Here is an 8,877-nt window from a genome sequence, read left to right as displayed (position 1 = left end):
TCCTTTTATGGCTGTTAGTATTTGCCTTATGTATTCAGGTGCTCCTATGTTTGGTGCATAAATATTTACAATTGTTATATCTTCTTCTTGGATCGACCCCTTGATCATTATGTAGTGTCCTTCTTTGTCTCTTCTAGTAGTCTTTATTTTAAAGTCTATTTTGTCTGATATGAGAATTGCTACTCCAGCTTTCTTTTGGTTTCCATTTGCATGGAATATCTTTTTCCATCCCCTTACTTTCAGTCTGTATGTGTCTCTAGGTCTGAAGTGGGTCTCTTGTAGACAGCATATATATGGGTCTTATTTTTGTATCCATTCAGCCACTCTGTGTCTTTTGGTGGGAGCATTTAGTCCATTTACATTTAAGGTAATTATCGATATGTATGTTCCTATTCCCATTTTCTTAATTGTTTTGGGTTCGTTATTGTAGATCTTTTCCTTCTGTTGCGTTTCTTGCCTAGAGAAGTTCCTTTAGCATTTGTTGTAAAGCTGGTTTGGTGGTGCTGAACTCTCTCAGCTTTTGCTTGTCTGTAAACGTTTTAATTTCTCCATCAAAGCTGAATGAGATCCTTGCTGGGTAGAGTAGTCTTGGTTGCAGGTTTTTCTCCTTCATCACTTTAATTATGTCCTGCCACTCCCTTCTGGCTTGTAGAGGTTCTGCTGAGAGATCAGCTGTTATCCTGATGGGGATTCCCTTGTGTGTTACTTGTTGTTTTTGCCTTGCTGCTTTTAATATGATTTCTTTGTGTTTAATTTTTGACAGTTTGATTAATATGTGTCTTGGCGTATTTCTCCTTGGATTTATTCTGTATGGGACTCTCTGTGCCTCCTGGACTTGATTAACTATTTCCTTTCCCATATTAGGGAAGTTTTCAACTATAATCTCTTCAAATATGTTCTCAGTCCCTTTCTTTTTCTCTTCTTCTTCTGGAACCCCTATAATTCGAATGTTGGTGTGTTTAATGTTGTCCCAGAGGTCTCTGAGACTGTCCTCTGTTCTTTTCATTCTTTTTTCTTTATTTTGCTCTGCAGCAGTTATTTCCACTATTTTATCTTCCACCTCACTTATCCGTTCTTCTGCCTCAGTTATTCTGCTATTGATCCCATCTAGAGTATTTTTTATTTCATTTATTGTGTTTTTAATCGATGCTTGATTCATCTTTAGTTCTTCTAGGTCCTTGTTAACTGTTTCTTGCATTTTGTCTATTCTATTTCCAAGATTTTGGATCTGGGAAATAGAATCTTGGATCATCTTTACCATCATTATTCTGAATTCTTTTTCAGGTAGACTGCCTATTACCTCTTCATTTGTTAGGTCTGGTGGGTTTTTATCTTGCTCCTTCTCCTGCTGTGTGTTTTTCTGTCTTCTCATTTTGCTTATGTTATGTGTTTGGGGTCTCCTTTTTGCAGGCTGCAGGTTCGTAGTTCCCGTTGTTTTTGGTGTCTGTCCCCAGTGGCTAATGTTGGTTTAGTGGGTTGTGTAGGCTTCCTGGTGGAGGGGACTGGTGCCTGTGTTCTGGTGGATGAGGCTGGATCTTGTCTTTCTGGTGGGCAGGTCCACGTCTGGTGGTGTGTTTTGGGTTGTCTGCGGACTTTTTATGATTTTAGGCCACGTCTCTGCTAATGGGTGGCGTTGTGTTCCTGTCCTGCTAGTTGTTTGGCATAGGGTGTCCAGCACTGTAGCTTGTTGGTCGTTGAGTGAAGCTGGGTGCTGGTGTTGAGATGGAGATCTCTGGAAGATTTTCGCCGTTTGATATTATGTGGAGCTGGGAGGTTTCTTGTGGACCAGTGTCCTGAGGTTGGCTGTCCCACCTCAGAGGCACAGCACTGACTCCTGGCTCCTCAATTTGGGATGATTTGTTGTCTATTCATGTATTCCACAGATGCAGGGTACATCAAGTTGATTATGGAGCTTTAATCCGCTGCTTCTGACGCTGCTGGGAGAGGTTTCCCTTTCTCTTCTTTGTTCTCACAGCTCCTGGGTCTCAGCTTTGGATTTGGCCCCGCCTCTGCGTGTAGGTCGCCGGAGGGCGTCTGTTCTTCGCTCAGACGGGACAGGGTTAAAGGAGCAGCCTCTTTGGGGACTCTGGCTCACTCAGGCCGGGTGGGAGGGAGGGGCACGGAGTGCGGGGCGAGCCTGCAGCGGCAGAGGTCGGCGTGACGTTGCACCAGCCCGAGGCGTGCCGTGCGTTCTCCCAGGGAAGCCGCCCCTGGATCCCGGGACCCCGGCAGTGGCGGGCTGCACAGGCTCCCGGAAGGGCGGTGTGGACAGTGACCTGCGCTCGCACACAGGCTTCTTGGCGGCGGCAGCAGCAGCCCCAGCGTCCCACGCCCGTCACTGGGCTCCGCGCTTTCAGTCGTGACTCGCGCCCGTCTGTGGAGCCCCTTTAAGCAGCGCTCTTAATCCCCTCTCCTCGCGCACCAGGAAACGAAGAGGGAAGAAAAAGTCTCTTGCCTCTTCGGCAGCTCCAGAGTTTTCCCGGACTCCCTTCCGGCTAGCTGTGGCACATTAGCCCCCTTCAGGCTGAGTTCTCGCCGCCAGCCCCAGTCCTCTCCCTGCGCTCTGACCGAAGCCCGAGCCTCAGCTTCCAGCGTCGCCCGCCCCGGCGGGCGAGCAGACAAGCCTCTCGGGCTGGTGAGTGCCGCTCGGCACCGCTCCTCTGTGCGGGAATCTCTCCGCTTTGCCCTACCCAGGTATGTGGGGAGTTTCTTGCCTTTTGGGAGGTCTGGGGTCTTCTGCCAGCGTTCAGTAGGTGTTCTGTAGGAGTTGTTCCACGTGTAGCTGTATTTCTGGTGTATCCGTGGGGAGGAAGGTGATCTCCGCGTCTTACTCTTCCGCCATCTTACCCGGAAGTCTCCCCAAATTTTTTAAACATTACATTTGTTCCTTTATAAGCAGAATCTGAGACAAAGAATTAGGTGCAAGTAATGTCTTTGGGAGGTAATACCAAGGAGCAGAAATGAGAAAATGGAAAGAGAGGGAAAGGAAAAGGAAAGCAATGAATGTAATGGCATATTACAGAGGACATCACTGTGGGCAATGGAAACTCAGTTCTGCTGGGAGTGTTTTCTGGAATTGTCCTCTAAAGGATGGTAGGTTGAAACAATTATCTGAGGGTTCCAGTCTCCCATGCTGCAATGTTAGTCTATGGTGTTAAATTCCACTCTTCTAAGCTCCACATTCCTGAAGGTTAAGGAAGCCCCACCGTTTACCCCTTCCAATGTCCCAAGGTCATGGAGGAATCAGGGCAAAGAGCAAGGTGAGAGGCTGTCAGCCTAAGTGAGTTGAAGCTTGCACAGACTTCTTCTCACTGCCCTCTGGAAGCTAAACTCACAGGAGAAGCCAAGAGGAAGTTAGTTGGAACTTGGTATGTGTCTATTGCAATATGTCAGGCTCTGCTATGCTGCAAAGATGAATAAATCATGTTCTCTGCCTTCTACGTGTTCTTGGCCTTGTAAGGGAGAGAAACATAAAGAAAAATCATTCAATATGAAAATTCTGTAGTAATGATAGTCAAAAAGCTTTACCAGAAAAAGAGGAAGAAATTAGTTGGTAGAGGAGAGATTTGGAGAAAGGAAGGAAGCCGTAGAGAAAGGAAAAATGGAGGGCTTCACATAAATGTATGCTGAACTTTGAAGGATGAATCATCTTTGTGAGCAAGGGAACGATAAAAGAAATGTGTGTTCATTGATAAGAACAAGGTACATTCTGGAAATGGTGTTGAGTACAGTGTGATGAACATGGTGCTTTTGTGAAAGAAGCTAGGGGATGAAGCTAAAGATCTTTTATCCTGAAGGCAGTGGGAGGGCTATTGAAGTTTTAGCAGTTGAGTGACTCAGGGGAGTTGTCTCCATTCTTGGTGAGCATGCAGAAATGATCGCATCACACTAATTCCCAGAGATCTGTTTTCTCATCAAACATTTATGAAGCACACATTAAGTACCGGGGACCACACCAGGTGTTGAGCACACACAGGTGAGTAAGATGTTCTTGCCTTCAAGTGGTTCAGTGCTTAGTGGTGGGAGTGAGAGGACCTTTGCAACACAGTGCAATCAATGCCATTGTACATCTCAGAGCAGGGAGCTTTGCGAGCGCAGGAGAAGGTGCCCTCCATCCAGGCTTTTGGCTTCCCTGAAGACATCCTGGGCAATTAGTGGTGTTCATTTTTCAAAAGTTAGAGGGCTGCAAGCATTCCAAGGGAGCCTGACTAAGGAGGCAGTGTCTCTGGAAAAAAAGCAACATGAAACAAATGATGGTAATATGTGGGGGATAGTATGGGCATAGGATGTTTGTGGTCAAGAATACTTTCCTCTTTCCCCTGCTTGCCAGGTTCTGCCTCATCTTCGCCCCTGGCTGGCTTACTCAGCCTTTCGTTTTCAGTTGGAGCATCACTTCTTCCTGGAAGCCTTCCTTGACCACTCAGGTCTAAGAGATACAAACTAAATGTCCAAACAACTTCACAAATTATGTATCTTTTCTTAGTTGTCTAAAAAAGAAATATGCATGTAAGCAAACAGAACTCTTCAACTTTCTAATTGTGGTAAGGACAGTAAGATGGCTTTTCTCTATGTGCTAATAGGATTCTGGTCTTGACACAGTGAATCAGTTGATGAAATAGGGAGGAACACCTAAGTAATATAATTTCTATTTGGAATCTGCAGGATCTCTCTCTCTGTCTCTCTCTCTGTCTCTCTCTCTGTCTCTGTCTCTCTCTCTTTCTCTCTCTCTCTGTCAGAAGTCCAAAGTAGTTTTCAAATCAAAGGCATGATTTTCATTGTCCACACCTCTTCATTTTAGGCTCTGCCCCTCAGATCAATCTACTACTCCCTGCCAGGGGGTTGGTGCCCAAGGCAGCAAAATACTCTCAGTCCTACCTAGAACAAGGTCTGAGACTCCATGCCCAGGCCCTCTAACACAGCTACTGTCCCCATGAGCTTCTCTTACTCTGCTCCATTTCCAGAGAAGCTGGCTTCCTAGAGATCAGACTCAGTTTGAATGATTTGAAACATCTGGCCTAGCCACCACCTCTGCACAAATAAATAGCTCAATCAGGAACTACAGTCCTGTTTGTTTCTAATAACAATAGTAATAACTAACACAGAGTAAATACCACACACCAAGCACTAAGCATTTTACACGAATTAATTATTTTTCTACTTTCAACATCTTTATGAGGTAGGTAATTTTTTTTTTTTTTTTTTTTTTTAGCTAATTGGGCCTCTCACTGTTGTGGCCTCTCCTGTTGTGGAGCACAGGCTCTGGACGCACAGGCTCAGTGGCCATGGCTCACGGGCCCAGCCGCTCCACGGCACGTGGGATCCTCCTGGACCGGGGCACGAACCCGTGTCCCCTGCATCGGCAGGTGGACTCTCAACCACTGCGCCACCAGGGAAGCCCTGAGGTAGGTAATATCTTTATACCCATTTTAAAGAGGAGAAAACTGAAGCATTAAGTAACTGACCAAGGTCACAAATCTAATAAGCAGTGGAACAATACTTGAGACCCAAGAAGTGTGTCTGGAGGCTATACTCTTAATCTCTCTGCCCTGCTGGCTCTCAGGTTTCCATCTAAGGTCAATCCCTCTTGTCAGTTTATCTCTGACACTCTAGAAGTTACATCTACCTCATTGCAACTTCCAGATTCAAAATCACCCTTTCATCTTCTTTCTCTTCCCAGAGCTAAATCTACTTCCTTTGAGACTTCTTCTCAGGAATATATTTCCATCCATCTGGAAATGTTACTGATTAATGTATTTCTAAGAACCAAGTCATAATTATACCTTTAGCTGTCCCTATGGCTATTCTCTACATCGATTCACCTCTTCACTACCCCTTGACCCAAGCCACTTGACAGTTTTCAACTGTGATCTGTATTTTAGCAATAATGCTTTCCTCCCAAGGCAGCAGCATTTCATACTTCACTGGGATCTTGAACACAGCATAATCACTGAGCTACGGGTTTTAACTGAACTGAAGTGACCAGACATCAGGCATCATTTTATTTCTCTTTCACCATCATTTGGCTGTTAGCTAACTTGTCATAGCCAGGGGCAGTGTCAAATAGCTCTCAAATTTTCTGCTTTACCTTTAAAGATAACCACTGTATCTCCTTGCACCCTTAGCCTCAAACTGATACTTTCATTTTGTACTTATGTTAAAGAGTTATCAAGGATTTTCCAACATTTAGGAAAGTTTCAGTGCTAACTGGAACTCATCGTTTTGAAGGAAAATCAGTCAATAGCTATGACAAAAGTGCATTATATTTCAAACCTCTGAATAAGGAGGGCTAACAGAAAATTATTTTGCTCTCAGTAATAACAAAAATCACTAACATTTATTGCTGCTTATTACATACCAGGCACTGGAAAGTCCTTTCCACACACTATTTTTTCCACACACTATTTATCTTAGAGATGAGGAAACTGAGGCTGAGAGAAGTTAAGTACCTTGTTCAACCAACATCACAGCTGGTAGTTATTCCAGAGTCTCTGCCTTAACCAAGCTCAGGGGAGTCTACTAATCTCCTTCCTCCATCACTTGGGCCAGTAACTCTTCTACTTCAATATGTATTGAGTATGAGAAAATATCTTGAAAAAGAAAAGATAACCATTTTCACAAGTTTTTTAAGTGTGATCTTATCTCTGTGGAATTTCACAATTGTACTTCATAGATATTCTTGTTTCTTGTCAGCTGATGGACTTACATCTGTTTTTCAAATGTTACCAGCAGTGGTATTGAGGTCTACCACCCTTTAGCTCTAGGCTACAAACAATAGACAACTAGAACTAAAACTAGGTTAAAAGTTAAGGATACTTATCTGTTCTGTTCTCCTAACAAGAGGATGGAGGTAGCGTGGGCTTTAGATCCAGGACCTTAAGGGACTTTTCTACTTTTGGTCTGCTTTTGGTTCCTTTTTTTATTAGCAATGCCTCAGAATTGCTTCCTGTAGAACCTGGGGCGAATACTTCCTTTTTCATACCCAACAGCAAAATAAAATGAAATTTAAAAAAAAGCAAAACAAAATACTTCCTCAAATATGGGCTAAAGTCTTTTCCTTTAGCCGAGTGGGCCAGCCTCAGTCATACACCCACCCTTGGGAAGAAAAACAGCATATGATCTCAATCAATCCACAAAAAAGAAAAACTCATGATAAAATCCAACACTTGTTATAAAACAATATATTCAGACTGTAATCATAGAAAGCACTTCCTTTGCCTGATAAAAATTAACCTAGCCATAATTTATAGCAATAACCAATAACTGTTCCTACTGGTGAAACTTCAGGAACATTCTCAATAAAGTCAATATTATACTAATGGCCCTAAGCCGTACAAAAAGATAAGAAAAAGAAAGAGGAGGCATAGTAATTGAAAAGTTAAAGGCAAAAGCAACCTTTGCAAATAAATATCATCTACACAGAAAGTAAAAAGCATCTATAAACCATTAGTACTAATGAGACAGTTCCAAAGAGTTATGGATTTTCACTGATGCATAAAATATAAGAGTATTCATAAATACCAGCAATAACTAAGAAATGTAATAGAATATATTCACAGTAACAATAAATATAATGTGTTCATGAATAACTTTAATAAATGATATGAAAAAGCAAATTCAGAGTTATATTATGGAAGAACATGAAAAATGACCTAAATGAATGAAGATACAGATATTTACATGATGTTAGATAGAAAGTCATAATATTAAAGATACCAATATTATCAAAGTTCTGGTCAGAATGGCCATCATTAAAAAGGCTACAAATAACAAATGCTGGAGAGGGTGTGGAGAAAAGGGAACCCTCCTACACTGTTGGTAGGAATGTAAATTGGTGCAGCCAGTATGGAAAACAGTATGGAGGTTCCTTAAAAAACTGAAACTAGAGTTGCCATGTGATCCAGCAATCCCACTCCTGGGCATACATCAAGAGAAACTCTAATTTGAAAAGATACATGCACCCCAGTGTTCATAGAAACACTATTTAAAATAGCCAAGACATGGAAACAACCTAAATGAGCATTGACAGATGAATGGATAAAGGAGATGTGGAATATATACACGAATACTACTCTGCCATAAAAAAAGAATGAAATAATGCCATTTGCAACAACATGGATGGACCTAGAGATTATCATACTAAGTGAAGTAAGTCATAAAGAGAAAGACAAATGCCATATGATATCACTTACATGTGGATTCTAAAATATGACACAAAGGAACTTATTTATTCAGACTCACAGACATAGAAAACAAACTTACAATTACCAAAAGGGAAAAGGGGTGCAGGAGGGATGAATTAGTAGTTTGAGATTAGCAGATACAAACTATTAATACTGTATACAAAATGGATAAATAACAAAGTCCTTCTGTATAGCACAAGGAGCTATATTCAACATCGTATAATAAACCATAATGGCAAAGAATATGAAAATATATGTGTATAACTGAATCACTTTTCTGAATCATCAGAAATTAATAAAACATTGTATATCAACTATAATTCAACTAAAAAAATTATCCAAGTTAAGTTATAAATTCAGTGCAATATAATTTAAAAATCTCAGCAAACCTAGACATAAACAAAACTGATGTTGAAATTTGCATAAAATACAAGTCACAAATTTTTAACTTTATGGAAAGAATGTATTTGGTATATTTTTAGGTATATAAAATAAAAAAATGTTTAATATCCTAAATGTGAAAGAAATCCTGTAAGTCAGTAAGAAAAAAACAAACAAACACCTTAACACCCTGGAAAATAGGCAAAGAATATGAACAGGCAATGCACAGATTAGGAAACCTAAACGATTGACATATGAAAAGATGCTCAACTTCTTAAATGATCAAGGAAATGCAAAATTAAAACAGTAATGAGAT

This window comes from Hyperoodon ampullatus, assembly GCF_949752795.1.
Source record: "Hyperoodon ampullatus genome assembly, chromosome: 4".
In the NCBI taxonomy this organism is placed as follows: Eukaryota; Metazoa; Chordata; class Mammalia; order Artiodactyla; family Ziphiidae; genus Hyperoodon; species Hyperoodon ampullatus.
The sequence above is the reverse complement of the archived record's forward strand: the minus strand, read 5'-3'. Positions refer to the sequence as shown.